At 36.6% G+C, this 23,933-nt stretch overlaps 1 long non-coding RNA gene across 5 annotated transcripts in view; it reads right to left on the bottom strand.

The window, feature by feature from the left end:
* Positions 1-23,933, bottom strand: part of LOC138146895 (uncharacterized) — a 107,097-nt gene that overhangs the window by 75,041 nt on the left and 8,123 nt on the right. For all 5 annotated transcript variants that reach the window (XR_011164630.1, XR_011164633.1, XR_011164631.1 and 2 more), the window contains exon 2: positions 11,222-11,375. This is a non-coding gene — a long non-coding RNA (uncharacterized lncRNA). The remainder of the gene's footprint in view (positions 1-11,221; positions 11,376-23,933) is intronic.

Below are 23,933 nucleotides of genomic sequence, written 5' to 3'. Positions count from 1 at the left end.
TTTGAAGCCAAGATAAAGAACCTTAACTATGCTTGCTGACCTGATTGATAAACTATTTAGTTTTATAATACAGGGTCCTTTAACTGGAAAACTACTTGTCCTATGTAATTAAGTACAATGGCTCTAATATGTAATTGGGTTCCCTGTCCTCTTAGGTTAAATACCTAAAATTTAAATAAGCTGCTCTTTATAGGAAACACACAACAGTAGATGCCCATTCTTTGATTTATACAATTACTCGTATGATGAGAAAAAGTAGTTCCTCTATCCATTTACTTTAAGAACTTTTCTTTCCTTCTCTTTCCTTCCTTGGACATGTATACAAATCAAGGCTAGACCCTAAATGACTTGCTGCCTGGCACTAATAATGTATTCTGTGGATAGGCAGAAATTTCACCAGACTCAAACATTTCCTGCCTCTATGGTCTACTCCACCTACTTCCTGTTTGGTTGCTTTTTTATTTCCTGCATGGTCACTAGTAGTGTCAAGAACAACCCTGTCGGGCTCTAGCAAACTTTTAAACTGGCAAACTACTCCACATTGATCCAGAATCTACCATCTATTTCTGTCAGTGGTTTGTTCTGTGGTCTGGGGCAAGAACACAGACAACACTTTAACACAGGAAACAAAGAATCAAAGTCTTAAGACGCTGATAAAAGAGAGAGGTAGTTGTTCACCTCAAGGCTATAGATTATTTTCAGGAGAGCTGATCTGGTAAGTAACCACACTCTGAAGTTCAGAACTGGAAGAGTTAATTTACCTCCCATTTTGGCTGAGATAGGATTGGGTCCATTGCTTAGTTTGAGAATGTAGGCTACTACCCTTATTCATGCATCAAGTGCCTAATTTGGGTCCTTTACTTTGGGGAAGATGCACTTTGGATGCCCTTTCAAGCAAAAGCAAAGCATACAAATACCACTAGAACTGTGATTCTTCACTGGCATCCATAGATGCTCAAGGAGTCCATACATAGATTTTAGAGCCTGGGAACTTGGATAGGGAAAATATTACATCCTTATTTTCACTAGCCTTGAACTGAAGTTTAGTATTTCCTCCAATTACTTAAAAACATTATTCTGAGAAGGTGTTCAAAGGTTCCACTAGATTGTAAAAGGGTTCCATTGCACAAAAACAAACAAACAAAAAACAACCCAAAAGTTAGCAACTCTTGCACTAGAAAATACTGGCACAAGGGATTTTTGACTGAATTATGCCCACTGCTCTGTCTCTCTCCCTGGCTGGCATAGTGTGGGTGTTTTAAGTATACTTTTCATATGATTAAACCATGCTATTTGGCAATATTCCCCTGTGTGTGTCTCTCTCTAGGGATATATTTACCAAAAATGACTCTCCAGTGAGCAGCTGAACCTTAGACTTTGGAGCTTTCCCCCACTCCCTGAAATGTCCAATATCAATAATACTGATGTATTTTTATATAATCAAAAAGAAGACAGACTGGGTTTTAAATTAACTAGTCTCCCTCTACAGACATCATTGTCTTACTGTCAATTTTGCTGGATTGTTTTCCATGGGCTATGATTTCACTGGTGGAGGGAACCTGCAGGGAGAAAACTCCCTTTATCAGTACAGTTGGTATGTGCTCTGCAATTTATAGCCTGAAAGAATCCGACAGACCCTTAAGAGATTAAATGACTTGCCCATAGTCATTCAGCCAATTTATGCCAGAGGCAGGACTTGAAACAAGTTTTCTTGACTTCAAGGCTAGCTCCCTATCCCCTACCTAAAGAGTGTGTCTCTCAAATGGATTAAAATCTAATTAGATAATGTGTAACAAAAAAATAAAAATACAATATATAATGTTGTTCAGTTATTTTTTCAGTTGTGTCTTACTCTTCGTGACCCCATTTGGGTTTTTTCTTGGCAGTGATACTGGAATGGCTTGCAGTTTCCTTCTCCAGCTCATTTTACAGATGAAGAAACTGAGGCAAACAGGGTTAAATGATTTGGCCAGGGTAACACCCCTGGTAAGTGCCTGAGGCCATATTTGAATCCAGGAAGATGAGTCTTGCTGGCTCCAGGCCCAGCACTCTATCCACTGTGCCACCTAGCTACCCAAACACATACAATACGAACATGTTAATTTGTGATTTTCTAAATCAATTAGCAAGCCCCAAAGATTTGTCTCTATTTGAGTTTGATACCATTACTACTTTCTCTTGCTATTGAAGTGCCCACCAGAAATTATACACCAAAGCCCCCTAAACCTGCTAGAAGGGGACCCCTACCAGGGTCCCTGGAAACCACCTAATAGGCAACAATAGTGAGGGAACGTTTCACCTGTGTAGCTAGAAACACACCCCAGATGTTCTTGTCAGGTACCCAAGACTTTACTAGAAATGGTACACCCCCACCCCACCCCCCCACCTCCCCCTTGGAACCACATTTTGTTGATTAGCAACACCTAGCTCTATAAAAGTATACCTTTCAGAAAATTCAATGCTGTCTTCCCTACTGGGGAGGCAGTCACCGAGGTTAATAAACACTCCTATCAAATTATAATTGGCTTTGCTGTCATGTCCATTGTATTTGTCCATTACACTGTTATACCACCAATATTTGCACAATGTAAAAAATGCATTTATTTTTTTTAATTTCAGTACATTTCCTTTCCCCTTTAAATAGAATGACTTTTTTTTTTTAAGTTTTGAAAGGAAAGTACCCTTTTAAAAGTTGGCTTACTAGATAATAGATACAGCTTTATGTTTCCAGAGGAATGTTTTATCAAGCAATAAATATGTATTAAGTGTTTACAGCTAGACGGTGCAGTGGATTGAACTAGAATCAGAAAGACCTAAATTCAAATGCATCCCCAGACACTTACTAGCTGTATGATTCTGGGTAAGTCACTTTTCTCTGTTTGCCTCAGTTCTCTCATCTGTAAAATGAGTTGGAGAAGGAAATGGCAAAACACTCCAGTAACCTTGACAAGAATTGGGTCAGGAAGAGTCTGATATAAGTGAAAATGACTGAACAGCAGCAAGAGCTTTCTATGTGCTCGGCACTGCGTTGAGAGCTGTTTGCTACTTACTATACATTTTTGCTCCTTCTATTACTTAAATAGAAGATTAAAACTTCTAGGGCTTAAATTCAGAGTTTATTGTCAAAATTCAATAAATAAACAAATAAAATAAACCCCAAAGAAAAATAAATAAGAGCAGAGTGTATTTGGTACATTGGATACATGGTTCACTCATTCCACAGAAAAACAAGGCTGTAGTATTTGTGCATATAGATAGCCGAGAAGCATTTTCCTCAACTGGGCCTTTGGGCTGCTCTGAAATCTTTGAAACTCCCTGTCTTCCTACAGTTTGTGTTCCTATCCTTTTCTTCCAACCCCCAACCTAATCTCTTCTTCCTGGACTCCACCTCCATGGTAAGGATTAGCAGAATTGAAGTAGCTCAAATGTGCAAATTTAGAGAATCCATCCCACTGTTCATCCAGACTACCTGTGGTAGAACATTCTGAGTTTGTACTGGTCTGATCAGCTACAGTTGGACGACAAACTGTAATTTGATCCTAACATGGTGATGTCATTTTGATTCTCCAAGAATAAAGGACAACAGCCAACTGAGGCCCTGACATGAACTAGCTTAACACCTTTCCTGCTTTTCTAAATTCCATTCACTAATTCCACTCTCCATTCTATCCTCTTCTCAAGTCACAGCACAAGGTATTTCCCTGCCCCTCATTAAGTCTTATCTACCTGCCTATACCCTTGATCTCATTTCCCCTCCTCTCCCCCTAATTTCCTACAGGATCCTTTTTTTTGCCTTTTTTTTTTGGAGGACAATTGGGGTTAAGTGACTTGCCCAAGGTCACGAGGCTAGTTTTTATGTTAAGTAAACTCAGGTCCTCCTGACTCCAGGGCCAGTACTCTATTCACTGTGCCACCTAGACACCCCAATTTCCTACAGGATCTTGATTTCTTCTTCCTCCCACATCTCTAATCTCTAATCATGTAAATGTTGGTAATTAAAGTAGATTCTGAGGTAACTGGGAGGATGGTGATACCATTGATAGAAATAGAAACTGGGAATTAGAGTCATTTTCAGGGGTGGATAGCAACTACTACTACTACTACTACTACTACTACTACTACTACTACTATTACTACACTAATAATAATAACTAACATGTTTATGGCACCTTAAAATTTGTAAAGTACTTTACAAATATTATCTAATTTTATCCTTATAACAACTTTGGGAGATAGGTATTGGTATTATACCCATTTTACAAATGAGACAGAGTTAAGCAGCCCTGTGACCTTGGGCAAGTCACTTAACCTCATTTGCCTTACCTTCCCCCCTTCAAAAAGCAAAAAAGCAAAACAAAACATAAGAGTAGATTTCAGTTGTAGACTAAAGGGATTGAGGGAGCCCAGAGTAGAGAGATTCAATCTTCTCAGATCCTTAATCACCACAGTTACCATTGAGGAGCTGCTGAATATTTTGTGAATTAATTGATAGCCTAAAAGATATTCTAATTTTATGTAAAAAGCTACTTAAAACATATTTTTAAAATATTTTAATTAATTTTCAGTTCTTAGGCAGTAGCATGCTGCTTGAAGACATTGCTATTATTGCTGATAATTTCTATAATAAATCAATAACTAAACTATCTCATAACTTCAAATATTTCTTTTTTTTTTCTAAAGAAAATTTTTTCTTATCTGTGATTTGAATGTGACTGATTACCCTTAAGTCAGGGTAGTCTGGGGATTTAATAAAATAATCACCCTTTTCTTTTACCATAGAGACAAGGTCAATATTGAGCACCTTTCTACACAGTAGTTTAAAGTTTTGGTTTTTTTTTTTGGAGGGGGGAAGGCAAGACAATTGGGGTTAAGTGACTTGCCTAAGGTCACACAACTAGTAAGTGTGTCAAGTGTCTGAGGCCAAATTTGAACTCAGGTCCTCCTGACTCTAGGGCCAGTGCTCTGTTCAGTGAGCCACCTAGCCGCCCCCACACATAGTAATTTATGATTCTTTTTTTTTTTTTTTTGCTTTTTGGAGGGTAATTGGGGTGAGTAACTTGCCCAAGGTCACACGGATAGTTTTTTTTGTGTGTTAAGTGTCTGAGGTCAGATTTGAACTCAGGTCTTCCTGACTCCAGGGCCCGGTGCTCTATTCACTGCACCACCTAGCCGCCCCGTGGTTTGTGATTCTTAAAAAGTGATAGCACCATGAATAACCAACATTCATATATTGTTCATTTTTTCATTCATTGGTTCAGCAAAGACATGTTGAGGACCTACTTTCTTGTATAAAGCCTTGCATTGAGTGCTATACTAACATTGATTATTGTTCAGTGATTTTCTGTCATGGCTAACTCTTCATGACCCCATTTGGGGTTTTCTTGGCAAAGATACTGGAGTAGTTTGCCATTTCCTTTCCAGCTCATTTTATAGATTAGGAAACTGAGGTAAACGGGGTTAAGTGGCTTGTCCATGGTCACACAACAAACAAGTGTTTGAGGTCATATTTGAACTCAAGACCTCCTGACTCCAGGCCCAGATCTCTATCCAATGCACCACCTAGCTATCCATGCTAATGTTACTAATCTTCCTATTTAGCTAACAAATTCAAAAGTGTTACCTAATATCAGAGGTGTGTGTTGGGAAGTATCATGGCATGGTGGAATAAACTTGGACTTGGGAAGCAAAAGACCTCACTTTAATTTTTTTTGGAGGGCAATTGGGGTTAAGTGACTTGCCCAAGGTCACATGGCTAGTTTTTGTATTAAGTGTCTGAGGCTGAATTTGAACTCAGGTCCTCCTGACTCCAGGGCTGGTGTTCTATTCACTGCACCACCTAGCCACCCCAAGACCTCAGTTTAATCTGAGGACTCCTACTTCCCAGGTATGTAACCTCGGGCAAATAACTTATGTCCTATGGTCCTCAGAAAAGAAGACTTGATCTTTCCTTCGATGACACAGCCTCCCTGGACTCCAGTACTAGCTAAACCTTTACTCATTCTACTCAGTCTGCTAGTTGAAGTGGGGAAATTGGAATACTCCTTGATCCTCACTGCCACTTTCTGGTTCTTCCCCTTCCTCCATCACTCAGTAACCTCTCTTCCTTTGAGGATCATGCTATTTATATTTTCTACCCAATCGAAATCTTGGTACCTGTTATCTATAGACAAGGGTCATCCCCATTCCTTCCTCAATGAACCCAATACCTGGCTTACAATTATTCTCTCCTCCCCAACTTCTGCCCTCCTATTAGGGGATTTCAACAGATATATCAATTCTCCCTGAAGTACTCTAAATACAATACATTCAGTGCCTTAATCTATTCACCTCCCATCAGCTACTCCTCCACCCTCCTTTAGCCACACTCATGAATACCTTCAATCTTGCCATCACCCTCAAATGTACCACGTTCATGTTCAAGAATTCTAAATTACCTTTGTCTGACCATAATCTATTGGCTTTTCACCTGTCTTTCAACCTTCCCTTACATAGCCCTACTCTTCATCTTCACCATGACCTCCAATCCCTGGGCCCCGAAATTGTCTCCCAGTCCATCTTCTCTACACTAGCCATGCTCTTCTCCCCATCTTGACTCCTTGGTGAATCAATTCATTTCTACATTCTCCTCCTCTCTTAAATTCCTAGCTCCCTTATCACATTGCTGATTATTCCAAGCCAAGCCTCAACTTTGGCTCATTCCCATCATTCATTGCCATTGCACAAATACTGTTAAATGAAAGTAAAGAAAATCACACAACCATTCTGACTGGGTCCACTGAAAATTTATGTTACATAGCCTCTAATCTCTAAGTAACCTCTAACTTCAAATTTTTTTACATAGGCTCTAACCTCTAACCTTGTGTTACATAACCCCTCACTACTGCTAGACAATCTTACTAAAGTTCCCTTACTAAAACTCACTATCCCACTCGCCACAAAATCTCTTCTAAATCTTCGCATTCTGCCTCAAATCTCCCATAACTTCCCCTTCCCCTACTCTCTAAGCTGAGAACTTTCTCTCACATTTTACAGGAAAAAATATTTGTCCTTCAGTATAAGGACCCTCTTCTTTTTTCTTTCTCATTTTGTGTCACTCAGATTCTTTCTGTCATTTTCTCCTCCTTCATCTCTATCTCACACGATGAAGTGGGCCTTACCCCTTCCAAGGATAACACCTCCCTTTGTATAAGTGATCTCTTTCTGTTCTATCTCTTCCAACAGATTGGTCCCTCTGTCAACCTCCTTTTTTACTTATTTTCAATCTCTCTCTCTCTCTCTCTCTCTCTCTCTCTCTCTCTCTCTCTCTCTGTCTGTCTCTCTCTCTCTGTCTCTCCTCATTTCCTACTGATTACAAATATTCTCCCCTATCCTGAAAAAAACCCTCACTTGATCTTTTCATCCCTGCTAACTATTGTCCTATATTTCTGATGTCCTTTGTAGTTAAAAACTTCTTGAAAATGCCAATTAAGTGCCTACACTTTCTCTCCTCTCACTTTCTTCTTAACCCCTTACAAGCTGGCTTATTGTTCCACCAAAACTGCTTTTTCCAAAGTTACTAATGATCTCTTAGTTGCCACATCCACTGCCTCTTTCTCAATCCTCACTATGATCTATTATGTTGACATTTTTAATATTAAACCAACCCTTAATTTTTGGCTTAATTCCAAAATGGGCATAGTATGAATCTTTGTGATTTGTTACTATAGCTTCTTGCTAATATTTTATTAAAAATTTTTGCATCAGTGTTTGTTAGAAATATTGATTTATAGCAGATGCTCTTAAATCTTGTATCAGGGAGCCCTTTATCAATCTAGTGCAGCCTATGGGCTTCTTTTCAGAATAATGTTTTTAAATGTATAAAATAACATACACAGGATTACAAAGGAAACCAATTATGCTGAAATATAGTTATCAAAAAAAAATGTTCTTAAAGAACTAAGTTCCTCAACCCCAAGTTAAGAATTACTGGTCTACAGCTATCTTTCTCTTTTTTGATTCTCCCTGCTTTAGGAGTTAAGAATATAATTGTATTAAAGAAGGAATTCGGTTGAATCTTTTTTTTCTTATTTTTTCAAACAGTATGTATAATCCTGAAATTAATTGTTCTTCGAATATTTGATAGAATCCATTCGTAAATCCATGTGATCCTGAGTATGGGGTCTCCCTTTACCCCATGTCATTTGGGAGCTCATTTATGACTTGTTCAATTTTTTTTTCCTGAGATTGGGTTCCTTAGATGATGTATTTCTTATTATGTTTCTCTACGCATTTTATATTTTTGTAAGAGTTCATCCATTCATCTAGCTTATTGGCATATAAGAGAACAGAATAGTTTCTAATAATTTCCCTTATTCTTCATTATTTACTCCTAATTTTGTTAATCTTTTCCCTGATTTTCAGAATTTTAAATCTGGTGTTTATTTGGGGAGGTTATTGTTTCTTCTCTAGTTTTTTTTTGAAGGATAGCATTATAACTTTTTTTTTTTTTACTTTTTGGAGGGCAGTTGGGGTTAAGAAGTGACTTGCCCAAGGTCACATGACTAGGTTTTGTGTTAAGTGTCTGAGGCCAGATTTGAACTCAGGTCCTCCTGACTCTAGGACCGGTGCTCTATTCACTGTGCCACCTAGCCGCTCCTATGCATTATCACTTTTAATATGACAATGTTTATATTACTAATTCTGAAATATGTTGATTTTATATCTCAACTAGTCATTCATGGCTCCCATTATTTGTGAATATTGGATTTTACTCATGTAGTTATAAAAACCAAATTGACTGTGGTGTCTGAACACTTTCACTTTTTAAAAGTTCAACTTGATCAGCATTATATAAGAAATGCTTTGTTATAGGGCCTATATGATCTAATCAGGAAGGTTAAAAAAGAAAGCCTAAACTTGAAACTTTTAGATTGAATGACTGCTTTCTGAGTTTTCACATACTAAGATTTCAATTTTTTTTATGAGTGTGTGCTCACTATTCTCATGCTTCAGTTCCTTAAATATAAATAGATGAGTTGATTTTCATGATCATTACCATATTTGCTCTCACAATGTCCTCCCTTTCCCCCTATATTTGATTTAAAACTGAGTGCAGGTGTGTGGCTGGCTGTGTATGTGGGGTTAGAGATGGGAAGAGGAATTATTTGAGCATATGGCCTCTAGTACTTCACCACACTCACCAACCCTCATTTACTTTTGAGATTCTCACCCTCAAAAAACAGTGATTCATCAAAGAATTAGTAGTAATTCATTGGAAACTAAATCTATTTTTCTTTTCAATATTCTTTATTGTATCATGCATTTCTCACCTCTTGCCTAATTTGAAAGCTAGGTTTTTTTTTTTTTAACTTCTGCTTTTCCTTTATTACTGTTGTAGTTTCTGTTTTCTGGGAGTTGTGGAATGCCTAGTTTTTCTCTAGCCTGCCATCTCTGAACTACCCACATACCCATCACCTGTCTGTCTCCCCCTTCCCTCTTCTGGAATCTGCCAGGAACATTTCATACTAGAAATGTCTCACTTCCTAGCTATTTGGAACATTCTTGCCTGGTGATATCAGAAGTGGAAAACCAATCAAACTTGAGCAAAACCCTGCACCTCCCTTTAAAACTCAAGGCCCTCTTCTGCTTCCCAAAGCTACTACTTTGATTAAAATTATAACAGACACAGGCATTCCATCCACAGGTTCTTGGTATTCTTATACATCAAATCATGGGGGGAAGGGGAGCCTCTTAGAAGACCATCATAGATTCCCTCTTCCTGCCATGTATTGAAGACCACTGTTGAGGGCTTAATGATAATTTGATCCTTCAAAAAGTGGAGGATCAATGAAAAACACCGATCTTTCTATTTCAGGGCTTAATTCTCACCAACATGGAGGAATTAATTATCAAGCAGAAAGTATGGGAACCTTGGGAGGAAGTGACTATTCTATATTAGAATTAGTGATAGAGAGGAAAGGAAAGCTGATCATAGTCATACTCCCCAATTTTGGGAGAATAGATATCAAGGTATGCAGAGAAAGCAAGGGTGAGATTCCAGGAACTAAAATTCCATAGGGAAGTCAGCTCAGGAAGAATAATAAGTTTTTTATAAATTAAATTCTGCAGTAAGAAAGAGAAACAATTTCAATGAGGAAGAAAGGAGGAAATATCCTAAATAGACTGATGTGGATATTTGGGGAACTCACAAACCAAAAGAGACTTTTGAAAGATACATACAGAAAGAGAAGCAAGACTGAGTAGCAGAGGATAAATACAAAAGTCTGGTCTAATCTTGTGAGAATAGTGTCAGGAGAGCTAACGCTGAAGTCAATGAGTAATATAATTGCTGAACTATCATTAGTGATTTTTGTAAGATCATGGAGATTCTCTCCAAACAAAATTAATGCATCTAGGATAAGAAGAAAATGGTCAAGACAGGGGAAAATCTTTCTATCAAATTTATGAGGATTTGGTATCTAAGAGACATAGGCAACTAATAGAAATATATACCAAAAGTCATTCATTCTCCAAAATGAGTGCTCAAAAGATAGAAACATACAGTTCTCAAAAGAAGAAATGCAAAATATTAACAGCCCCTAAATATATGAAAGAGTGCCCCCAAAAACTAATAATAAAAGAAATGCAAATCAAAACAACCCTGAAGTTTGACCTTATACCCAGCAAATTGACAAAAATGACAGAAGATAAGAATGATCAATGTTAGAGTGGTTCTAGAATGACAGGCATACTAATACGTTGTTAGTGGAGCTGTGAAATGAAACCACCATTTTGGAAAGCAATTTGGAATTATATAACTAAAGAGACTAAAATGTCCATACCCTTATAACCTGAGATTCTATTACTGGATTTATACCACTAGGAAGCCATCAATAAGAAGAAAGTCCCCATATACACAAAAATATTTATAATAGTACTTTTTGTGATAGCAAAGAATTGGAAACAAAGTAGATGCCCATCAACTGAGGAATAACTAAACAAATTGTGACATATAAATGTAATAGTGAGGAATGATGTATATGTAAGAAATTATTAATATGATAAAAATCAGAGAAGCATGGAAAAACTTATATGAAGTTATATAAGGTGAAGCGAGTAAAGCTAAGAAAACAATTTACACAATGAAAACAATATAAATGGAAAAGACAACCATTGAACAATTTTTTTAAAAAGTGCAAAAACAATGTGTGGATTCAAAAAAGATATATGGAAAGACACTTACCTTCTTTGCAGAGGTGAAAGTCCATGTGTATGGAAGATTAAATATATTTCCAGATTTCTTTTTTATGTGTAAATTCATTTTCCTGATGGTTTTACCTTCTTAATCTCTTTCCTTTTTCTCTTAAAAAATTTTTTTGTTCCTGTGGGATGACTTTCTGAAACAGAGGAAGAGGAGGGATATACAAGGAAATGTAAGTAAAAACAAAATACATCAACCAAATTTTACTTTAAAAACAAATCATGAAGAATGGGGGAGGTGTTTAGGAATGAAGAATGGAGGATGCTGTTCAGATTTTTAACAAAAGGGGTGTAGAATAGAAAATTCTAAAATTTGGTCTTAAAAAATAGTTAGTGAATATCAATAAAATGGCATGGTGATCACAAAAAGTCAACATGGCTTCACCAAAAACTAGTCATGGAATGTAAACCTAATTTCCTCTTCTGGCAGAGTTAATAAACTAGCAAATCAAGGGAATGCTATGGATAAAGGTAGTGAACATGCATGAAAAATTGTTTGAGCAGTCTTCTCTCATAACACCATGGGATGATGACCAAAAGGATTCAAGCATTTTCTATAACATTAAAAAAGGATAAGAAAATTCTGGTATGTGCACAGGATGAAGAAGGGGTCTACCAGTGACAAAGCCACCAAGGGACAGAAAATGGCAACAGCTGCCATGTAAGGGTCAAAGAATCCTAGGCCTAGCCTGAGTCTGCAAAAGCCAGGATGATCATAGGACTGAAGAGCAGTGGTGGTGGTCAGAAGCTGGGATCAAGTAGCAAACACCAGAAAAAGAAACAAGCATATCTTCTAAGGAAGTAGGGAACAAGACCCAGCCTCAGCTCTTTATCAAACGGCTTGAACCCAACTTATTATATGAGGACATTGTTACCTGTCAGTGTTGTAAATTTTGGGGAACTGTAACAACCGTTAGGGGAGGAGAAGGCAATGCCATTCAAGATATAGGGAGCTATAACAATTCCTTACTAACTGGGTTTGAGGACAAGTCTTTCTGTTTTTTGCATGCCCTCTAGTAAACCTGTTATTCTATGTTTATTATTAATTTGCTGACAGCAGAGGAACTTAAAACCTCTAGTGAAGAACTAGAAAAAAGCAAAAGATAGCTGTTCTGAGGTTCCTCACTGGAGACTGCTATTATTGAGATGCCCTCATAATGAAGTCAGTCTTTGGGAGGCCATCAGTTAGACAAAGTTTACTCAGATTTTAACAAAGCATTTAACAAAGCCTCTCTTGCTAAACTTGTTGACAATATGGAGAGAAGCTAAGCAGATGACTACATGATTAGGTGGATTGAGAAATGTTTGGATGGATTGATCCAAAGAGTAGTTATTAATGGTTCAGTGTCAACCAAAAAAGAAGTCTATAGTGGAATACTTCAGGGGTCTCAGCTCGGTCCTATTCTGTTTCACATTTTTACCAGTGACTTGCATAAAGATATAGAAGACATGCTTATCAAATTTTCAGATGGCACAGAACTAGGGGATGGATAACATGTTGGGTGATAGAGTCAAACCAAATATCAGAGCTATTATTTCACTTTTGAAGAATTAGATATAATGAAAATTTAATTTAAAAATTAGAGATAATAAAAAATTTAAAATAGTTAAATTTAAATTTAATTATTGATAATTCCAAATGATTATCTATTAATGTTCTTAAGTTATTTTGATTTTAGAGTTGTGGTTTTGGTTTGTTTTTTTTTTTAACTAGTTAATTATATTGTTCCTGATGTTGTTGAGATGAATGAATGATCTGGAGAAATATGGTACATTAAACTTCCACACAAAAATTGTTTAGCCTCAAGTTTACATACTTCATGTATGTGACAAACAGTCTAGTAAAACAACTCAATTACTTTATCAGGTTAAACTGAGTAGCAGTGATGGTAACAGATCATACCAAATCAGTTTCAAATTTGACCTTATTCAGAAATACCATACTAAATAGTTATTGTGCTGCATCTAGTGTCAGTTGGAGAAAATACACAGTTAGTTTCACTTTTGTTAATTTTGATTTGAACATTGCTTTCGTTGGAAAAAAAAAGTGAAGGTATTTCTGCAGGAATTGCACTCAAACATATTCAATAATTGTGATTGTTTTGTGCCCTCCCCGCTCAAGCAGGATTTCAGCCCTCCCTGTGGGGAGGCATTAGTCACTACTCTACAGTGAGAGAGACTCTGACAACCTCTAGGTGCCCTTAGACAACTCTCTAAGACTGCCAGTTGCAGTTCTGCATTCGTAGAAGGGTTTTTTTCTCAAGGGTAGTTTCCTATACCAGTGAAATAATAGATCTGGTATCCTTTTTTAAAATCTCATACTCTCTATGCATCTCTTGCCTCCCTTCCCCCACCCCAAAATTGTAATTTTCTTAAAGGCAGAGAACCAATGTCTTATGTAGCTATAGATACAGCAATGAACCAGTGTCACATATATATTATATATATACACACATACATATTTATACATGCATATACATATATGTTCCTTGTGGCTTCCATGGAAATATTATGATAAACATTTAGTAAATTATTGTTAAATTATGTTGAATTATAGACAGAGGAGAGAAAGGTTGAAAAGCCAGCTCTATCCTTCTAGAAGAATGTATACTAATTCTCTCTACCTTCTTCTCCATTAATTAATAAGAAGCCTTTGATTATAACTAACTTCTTCATACAACTTCACCTTAAAGCAGCATTTGTCTACCTGCTTTTTCCTGGCATTAATAGATATGTGGGGTTTATATGTGTGAAATCAATCAATCAATCAATAAGCATTCATTAAATGCTCACTATATGGCAGGCACTGTGCAATAAAAAAGAAACAATTCCCATTCCCAAGGAGCTTATATTTTCCCTGGAGACACACACACATACATACATCCATATACACATTTACATATATATTAGGAAGGGAGAGCATTAGCAGGGTTGGGAGAGAGATCAGGAAAGGCTTCAAGTATAAATTGAGGTGTGTCTTGAAAGAAATGAGATCTTCCATGAGGTGCTGGTGAGGATACAGTTGGAATACATTTGAGACACTGAAGACACCAGAGCAGACAGAGATGAGAGATGGAGTGCCGTGTGTGAGGAACAGTTTGGTCTAACCATAGGATGAGAAAACAGGTATAATGTACAAGAAGTCTGCCAAGGCACGTAGGGCCAAGCTATGAAGGCTTTTCAAGACAGAGGAATTTATATTTCTATTTTATCCTGGAGCCAATAGGGAACAATGAATTTACCGTGTGGGGAAGTGACATGGTCGCATGTGATATTTTTAAAAATCAGTTAGCAGTTGTGTGGAGGATTGCTTGGAGTGGCAAGAGAACTGAAGTAGGAAGACCTATTGGAAGGCTACTGTAATATTCCAGACCAGATATAGGGAGGACCTAGGTCACTCTTTGAAAGTGACTGAAGTGGTTGATTCTCCAGTAATGTGGGAAGTACTTAAGATGAGTATTGATAGGAATAGTCAATTTACATAATGTTTCTCTTTTTATTCCTCTCTACACCTTTGTGACCTCATCAATTCTTTTTTTTTTTTTGCAGCATACACACAAACGCATCATTTTATTTATGTCCAATATTTTAAAAAATTACACCCTTTGCAAAACTGCCTCAGGGCCCACCTACAAAGAATTTGCCCATTACTCATAATAAGTGAAACATGAACAGCAAGAGCAATGAACAGTTTGAACTACTGTATTAAAAACAGATAGCCTTAGTGTTGCCCCAGATGGGAAAGTCAGTTAATATTGTACATAGCATGGAAAGATAGCTTTGGAATCTCAAAAGGGGTAAATTTAGGATAAATAAGAGAGTGCTACTCTTGTTTACACCCACATATACATATGAACCCCACCACCAGAAAGAGCAGCAGCATCAATATGTCACAGTCACAACTCTCAAGATGGGGAAGAGGCTGAAAATATAACCAGGTTTTCAAAGGGTTACTCAGAGTCACTGCTGCTTGTAGCGGACAGATCACTGGATTTGGAGTCTTATCTGGGTAGAGGTATGATTCTTTTTTATTTTTTAATTAATTAACTAATTAATTTTTAGCTTACAACATTCAGTTCTACAAGCTTTTGAGTCCCAAATTTTCTCCCCCTCTCCTGTTATGGTGGCATGCAATCTGATATAGGTTCTATATATACCTTCACATTAAACATATTTTCACTTTGACTTCATCAATTCTTATGGGTTTAATTAAGATCTTGATGTAAATGATTGCAGGACTCTATATCCAGACCAAGTCTCTCTCTGAGTCCCACTTTGTATCACCAAGTGCATATAGAACATTTCAGACTGGATGCCCCAGGGACATTGAGAGGTCTGAAAGGATGCCTCTTGGTACTGAAAGATTTTTTCAGTTGTGCAGATGGATATGCAAGGGAAGGGAAGAGGGAAGGGGAAGGAGAAAAAGGATTTATTAGGCACCTACTATGTGCCAGGCACAAAGTGCCAGCACTTTGCAAATAATATCTCATTTCATCCTTAAAACAACTCTAGAAAAACCAGATGCTATCATTATCCCATTTTAGCATTGAGGAAACTGAGGCAGGCAGAGGTTAAGTGACTAGGTCTGGATTGAACTCAAGTCTTCTGGACTCTAGGTCCAGTACTATATCTACTGTGCCACTCAAAGATAACTGGGATATTTACAAAATTGTGAGATTTGAAATAGTAGTGGTGTCCCTAACAGAAATGGGAAACACTAACTAGAAGAGTGGGTTTGAGGAGAAAAATAAGGAGTTCTGTTGTAAACATATTATATTTGAGATGTCTCTGGGGTATCCAGTTTGAAATGCTCTATATGTACTTGGTGATACAAAGTGGGACTCAGGGACTTGGTCTGGATATAGAGGCCTGCAGTCATTACCTCAGGATCATAATTAAACCTATAACAATTGATGAGGTCACAAAGAGAGTGTAGAGAGAGATGAAAAGAGAAACATTATGTAAATTGGCTGTATTCCTATCAATACTTATCTTAAGTTCTTTCCATACTACCGGAGAGACAGCCACTTCAATCATGTTTAAAGAGTGACCCAGTATACTGGGAAGTTTGTGAACTGCTTTTGATCGATTAGGAAATGACTTGCTATAATCTGACACTCTCTCTCTCTCTCTCTCTCTCTCTCTCTCTCTCTTTCTGTCTCTTTCTATCTCTGTCTCTCTCCCTCTGTGTGTGTGTGTGTTTGTGTGTGTGTGTGTTTCATTCATGACCTTCTTAATTTCCTGTTTGGTTAAAATGAGAGAAGTGAATTGCAGAAGTCTCTGAGCAACAACGAGTAATTACAAAAGCTTGGTTTCACCCTTAGGCCATACCAAGCAAAACCAAATTTTAAAATGCTAAGAACTTCAGAAGTTTAATAAAATAACACCTTTCAATGGCCTCTCACACTGGTAGAACCTGAAACATTTGCTAACTGAATTAGTTACTAGTAATAGATCCCAAGGAATAGTCACTCCCTAATTGGAAGAAAGGTAGTCATAAGAAAATTCTGCCTTCTTTTCTCTGGGGACTTTCAGGCAATTATGAGATTCATGAAGAGATGCAGAAGGGAGAGATTGGGGGAAAAAATTAGAGAGTTCTTCATTTGAAATGTAAAAGGACATAGAATTCTAGGGAGCTGCCTCTAGGACTTAATAAGAAATCTAAACTGAAGGAAGTGTAGTAAACACAAGAGCGCTGCCAGGATAACTTTTGGGAAAGTACCAAAAGTTTAGAAGACTTTGTAACCTAGTTCTCATGGACCATGGGCAGATTTCAGGGATCCATATACTTGGTTAAAAAAAAATTTTGATAATTATTTCAATGCAGTTGGTTTCCTTTGTACTCCTATGTATTTTGTTTTATGAATTTAAAAATGTTATTCTGAGAAGTGGTCCAGAGATGTCACTAATTACTCTTGGCTAATTGTATTTGTTTAAGTCTTGCTCCTTCTTATACTTACTTTAATATAAACTTAAAGAATTTAATATAATGAATACTATTTTAATAAAGAATATATTTTAATTTTAAAAAGCACAATGAAGACAGGAAGTTTTTGAGATTCAATTAATTATTTTTGGGAAGAATTCTAATTATGGAACTTTTGTTGTTATTGTTCAATCATTTCAGTTGGGTCTGACTCTTCATGATCGCATCTCAGTTTGGGGTGTGTGTGGGGGGTGTTGGCAAAGATCCTGGAGAGGTTTGCCATTTCCTTCTCCAGCGCATTTTACAGATGAGGAACTGAGGCAAACAGGATGAAGAGATTTGCCCAGGATCACCAGCTTCTGAGGCCAGATTTGAACAAATGAAGATGAGTCTTCCTGATTCCAAGCCTAGTGCTTTATCCACTGCACCTCCTGGCTACAATCAAAAAACTTATATTGGGGCAGCTAGGTGGTGCAGTGAATAGAGTACCAGCCCTGGAGTCAGGAGGACCTGAGTTTAAATCTGGCCTCAGACACTTAACACTCACTAGTTATGTGACCTTGGGCAAGTCACTTAACCCCAATTTCCCTGCCTTCCCCCCTCCAAAAAAAAAAAAGAAACTTATACTACCCTACACAATATCCTAGGACAAAGAACTGTCATATCCCCTCTTTCCTCCCCCAGTGGAGAGGGTGATAATGTTTTATAACAATTTATAATAATTGCTTTAAATTTGAGCCCATTTTGCCAGAGACTGTGGCCTCTAAAGGAGAGTATGTACACCTAATATGGGATGTTGTTGCTATATCTTGTTGTACCTTCTCAGCAAATATCCCTTTGTAAAAATCAATTAATATTGGGGAGATGCCGACTGGTTAAATGATAATGGGGGAAACACATTGGACGGTGGCTCATGAGTGACAGTATTAGAAATATCCAAACCATCAAGGTTATTCCTAGGACCCTAAAGGGAATAGTAGCCCATCATCCTCTGAGGAGCCATCCTGCCAGTGTGAGTGAGTGTTGGGAAGTAGAGCCTAGAACCTATGTACTACCATATATACATATATGTATATATTCTATCTCCCTCATTTATGGCCTTACTAGTCATTTCCTTACCTTGATCCCATAGCCACTTCAATGATTTGATAACTATTTTAGATTGTTCATCCTTTTTACCTTCCACCAAAGATCTCATACTAATTTGTTTCTGATCCTATTCACAGGAAACTGTTAGTGGAGAAAGTTTAAAAAGTAGAGATGATTTCATTCAGTATATGCGTATATCAGATAACCTCAACTGGATGTTCAGTATTGCTGAACAATCCTTTCATTTTCCTCTTGTAGATTCTCTATCTCAGTGCCTGCAACTATTCATCTAAACCTTTCTGTCTCCTCACCCTCCTGATCCATGTTCTGCTTTTTCAATCTTATAGCAGATGACCTCATCCCTTACTTTACTGAAAAGATCAAGGCTATTGGCTTTGAAATGCCTTGACTTCCTGCCTAACTACCTCAAAATTTCTCAGCTTTTTAACCCATTTTTTCTTTCTCTGCTGTCTTTGAAAAAAGAGGTTGTCCTTTTTTTCCTTGCTAAAACCAATTACCTCAACAAAAACAAAATTAAAAAACCCTCTCCTTTTTATCTTTCTTAGCTGTCCATGTGTTATGGTTTGCCCTTCATTCTCAAAGAGGGCCATGACATCAGGAAGATATTGTCATGACTTGCAAGTGGTTTGGATTTAAGTGAGGAAGGGCTGTACGAGGTCACCAGCCTCACTTTCTCCTCCAGAGTCATCTGTGTCCAGTGGTCAGATATAGATCAGGACAACAGGAGATGGCCCAGGAAGCAATGGCCTTTTTAAGCTAAGGTCTTTCCAAGTTCTGAAGGGGCAAGTTAAGTCCCTCTGTGAGGAATAAGATTATACAAACCAAAACCCCAACTCAATATGACTTTTCTATTTTTCTGAGGTGTTTTTTAACAGAGGACCCTGAGGACATGAGGGCTGCTCTTCTCCTGAGACCCCAGCCAGGTCCTAGAGAAGAGATATGATAACTACCCAACTCCTGGAACTAGGCATTCCAAGGAAACATCCCTCTTGGGGGTGGGGGTGGGGCCCTTGGAGGGATTGGCCTCTATCCCAGGGCTCACACAAGATACGATGCTTGCTAAAAACACCTGGCAGTATGACTTCTTTGTTCTCAGCACCACTTAAACTGTAAGATACAGACCCCAAATTGGAATTTCACCCATGGAGGAGACGTCCTGCCTGGGACCCTCCCAAGTGAGACCCTGACAGCTGTACTGGGATTCCCCAGCTTGTGTGGTCAGGTGATGGTGCTTCTCCACATCGGTGATAACTGTAAATATGTATGTATATAAATATATATATGTGTATATATTAATCATAGTTGCTCTTATTTTATTATTCCTAAGCCTTTACTCTGTTATCTCCAGTTTCCTTCCCAGTTGCTTATATTCCAAATAAAATATATTGGATCTTTTGAAGTGTTGAGTGTTCGGTTCACATGAATCCTGAACCTCCTTAATCAGACAGGTTCTCACTTTCACTGAGAAAAGACCCATTCAGTGATTAGGGTTCTTTAAAAAGTGAGTCAAGGAATGGCCCCTTTAATCAATAAAATAAAATAAAAGTGGGAGGGGAAGACCCTTAGGGTTTCTGACCAAAAGAGAAACAATTACTATTTACATTCACTCTGAGACCGACAGACATAGAGATAATTGTAATATACCACAATATTATAAGTGTGTTGGAAAATTTCAACATGTTATGTGATATCTGAGAGGGAAGGCCTTTACTGACAGGGGACACTATAGAAAGCTTCATGGGAGATTACTTTTGAGTAGGGTTTTGAAAGGTAGGTAAGAATTCAACAGGTAAAGAGGAGAAAGCAGGACATTTCAGGAATGGAACAGTGTGAGAAAAGTCCAAGGTGTGATTGGAGGCAGACAGAAAATAGTCCAGTTTGCATAAAGCATAAATAAGAGTAATATGAAATTAATCTGGAAAAGTGTAGGGTGGAATCAAATTGTGGCAGGACTTGCATGACAGGCAGGCATTTCAGAAACCCCTGTGTACAGTTAGATCACTGATTCGTTACAACCAAGTTCAAAACTGATATGAAACTAGAAGAAAATAAAAATTAGAAAACAAGGCTTATAATTAAGGAAATATAACTTATTTAAGTAAATTTTTGGTGCTAAAATAATGGGAAATGGATAAAAGAATGGCTATTGACACAGACTATTTACCATATTCTGAAGTTTAACAGATACAAAGAAGTCTGTACCACAAGACAAACAAAAGAGCCCACAAACCACCTCCACCAGTAAACACCTGATCTCCTTGACAGACAGACAGACATGGAAGTCAAGGACAACACTAGTTTAGAACAGAAAGTCATTTGTAAGATCATAGGGAGAAGATAGGTGGAAAATTATGAGTGATGTAATCTCATAAACCAGCAAGAAGTCAAACAGAGAAAAGCAAGTTTGCAGAAAGCTTGGCAAGAGAATTGATTTACCAAAGCCTTCTCCAGGGAATTTAAGGATTAAACTGGAAGAAGGATAACACAAAGAAAAATGGGAAATATAAGGCTCTTAATAACAAACAATTTTCTGTATCAAGTGGAGCAAGTAGATTTCTATTCTCTCACTGTTTTTGAAACACCAAAGAAAGACATAGAAAGGTGTTATAGAAGACAGGGATGGGGGAAAACAAGGGGATTATATTAAATATGCAAAGTTTACACAGAAAGAAACCACGATGGAGCAACAGAATTTTGAGAAGAATGATAAGCAAATTTATTAAGCCCCTCTTATTGTTCATGTACATTACAAATACTACCTCGTTTTATTTTCACAACAACGCTGTAAAGTAGGTGTTATTATCCCATCTTACAATTGAGGAGATTGAGGTGGACGGAGTTAAAGTGTAGAGTCAATCACTTAGTAAGTATCTGAGTCTGAACTTGAACTCATCTGCCTTATTCCAGGTCTAACATTCTATCACTGTGCCACCTAAGCTATTTAATATTTGTGGGTCTATTGTCAAGTTATATAAAAGAGGAGAGGATTCCAAAGGTTTGGAACAATCTTATTCTCTATTGTTACCATGAAAAGGTGACAGAGTGAATATTTATAACTGCTGATATATAAGTGTACTCAACTCTGAAAAACTTTTAATTCACATATGCCTTGAGGACAACCTTGACAAAGGTATGAGAAAGAAAGAGGTAAACTTTCAAAAATGATTTCCTATAGCAGACAGCATCTTTTTAGTCACACAAGTGACTGAAAAGTGTATGCAAGATTCCATTGTGTTTATCGTTTATTGACAATAAGTATATATTATATAATGTGGAACAAAATTCCACATTAAAATCTCTCCTCCAACAAGGTGTCTGCTGTACAAAAATCACATAAAATTCCTTGTAAAATGTAACAACGGAAAGAACTTCATTTGCCAACTTTCTTCTTATTTGTATCAAGCAAGGAATGAAACAAAGAGACTTTTGAAAATCAAAGGTGTTTGCCAGTATTGGAGACTGTTTCTTGAAGAGTCCCAAAGAAAGGTTGCTTACAGATGGTGAGCTGCTCTTAATTTCTCCTGTTTGCTGACGACATTTCAATGATTGCAACAAGCCACAGAGCAATGCAGAGTTTCTTAAGTGAGTACATAATCACTCTAAAGAGTTTAGTTAGCAACAATTAACATTCTTGTTTATAACACTTTATGTGTGTACATACATTAATATATGTGTATATATCATTCTCAATTCAAAATATAAGTGTGTATATATAATAGTGTCTATAGTATAACATATAGAGTATAGTGTGTATAGAATAGTGTATGTTGTTTTTCAGTCATTTTTCAGGTGTGTTTGGCTCTTGGTGACCCCATCTGGGGTTTCCTTGGCAGAGATACTGGAGTGGTTTGTCATTTCCTTCTCCAGCTTATTTTACAGATGAGGAAACTGAGCTTTAATGTAATGTTCTGTATATACTTTTATCTATTTTGGTAACGTGTGTTATTGTTGCTTTTATATATATTGAATTTTACGTGAGTGATGCTTTTTCACTATATGCCTTTATGTATTTGTGTGTGTGTATATATATGTATATATATACTACATATTATATGTAAAGTATACCATGCATAAAGCACAATATATAACATGTGTATAGAGTATGAGGCTTAATATATATACACACAAATACATGCATGGCATATAGTGATTTATAGTACCACTCATGTAAAATTTATAGTACCACTATATAATATAGTGAATATAATATAGTAAATATAATATATATAGTAAATATATATCTAGTAAATGTAATATAGTAAAATTTATAGTACCACTCATGTAAAATTCTATATATGTAAATGCAACAATAATGTTACCAAAATCAATATGAGAATGTAAAGAACATTACATAAAAGCATATACACCAACATTTTTCAGTCTTCTTTTATATTTTCCTTGAAATGTTGAACCTTTTGTTCCTCCAAATGAATTCAATTTTTAAAATAACTTTATAAAATAATTCTTTGGTAATTTGATTGCTGTGACACTGAATAAGTAAATTAATTTAGGTAACATTGGTATGTTGTTACATTGGCACAATATAATTAATTCTCCCCATGAAGGATTAATATTTCTCCATTATTTAAGTCTATATTTCTGTAAAGTGCTTTTATTTGGTCTCATATAGTTATAGAGTGTGTCTAAGCAGATAGAGACCCAACTATTTTATGCATTCTGTAATTATTTTGAAATGAATTTCTCTTTTATCTCTTTCTGCTGGGTTTTGTTGGTAATGTACAAAAAGTGCTAATAATTCAAAATGTCTTATATCCTGCAACTTTGCTGTTTATTATTTATTTCAATTAATATTTTAGTTGACATTCTGGGTGCTCTAAATAAACCATTAAATTTTCTTTGACTATGCCTATTTTCTATATTTCTTTTTTGTTTTATTACTATAGCTTTTATTTCCTTTTTAAATTTATTTTAAAGCAATCAGGGTTAAGTAACTTGCTCAAGGTTACACAGCCAGGTGTTTCTGGGTGGGTGCTAAGTGTCTGAGCCCGGATTCGATCCCCAGGTCATCCCGACACTGGAGCCGGTGCTCTTACTCACTGTGCTACCTGGCAGCCCCTATAGCTCTTATTTCTAGAACTATGTTAAATAGTAGTGGTGATAATGGGCATCTTTGCTTTGCTTCTGATCTTATTAGAAAGGCCTCTAAAATTTTTCTCTTATATATAACGGTTGCTCTTGATATTAGATAGATACTATTTACTATATTAAGGAAAAGTATATATTCCTATACTTTCTAATGTTTTTAATGAAAAAAAATGTTGGATTTTTTAAAAAGTCTTTTCAGCAACTATTGATCTAATCATATATTTTAAAAATGATTTATGGTGTTAATATATAGTCTATTGTGTCTTTCTAGAATTGAATTAACCCTGATGTAGTAATTACAATGTATACTATTGTAGTATACTTGCTAATATTTTATTAAAAATTTTTGCAGCATGTTCTTAGTTTCTTCCTCTGCTTGAACACCATATTTATCTATCTACCTATCTATTTTTGTCTCTTTTTAAAAAAATTAATTTTATTTTCAATTCACAGAACAAAACAAGCATTTCCATAACAGTATAATAAAAAGATGGTTGCACATGAAACTGCAAACCTACCATGTGCAAGCTACTATTCCTTCCAAATATACAAC

The sequence above is a fragment of the Petaurus breviceps genome, unplaced genomic scaffold, assembly GCF_028583685.1.
Source record: "Petaurus breviceps papuanus isolate PSGF00001 unplaced genomic scaffold, PetGlider_PUasm1.0 90775, whole genome shotgun sequence".
NCBI lineage: Eukaryota > Metazoa > Chordata > Mammalia > Diprotodontia > Petauridae > Petaurus > Petaurus breviceps.
The sequence above is the reverse complement of the archived record's forward strand: the minus strand, read 5'-3'. Positions and strand labels throughout refer to the sequence as shown.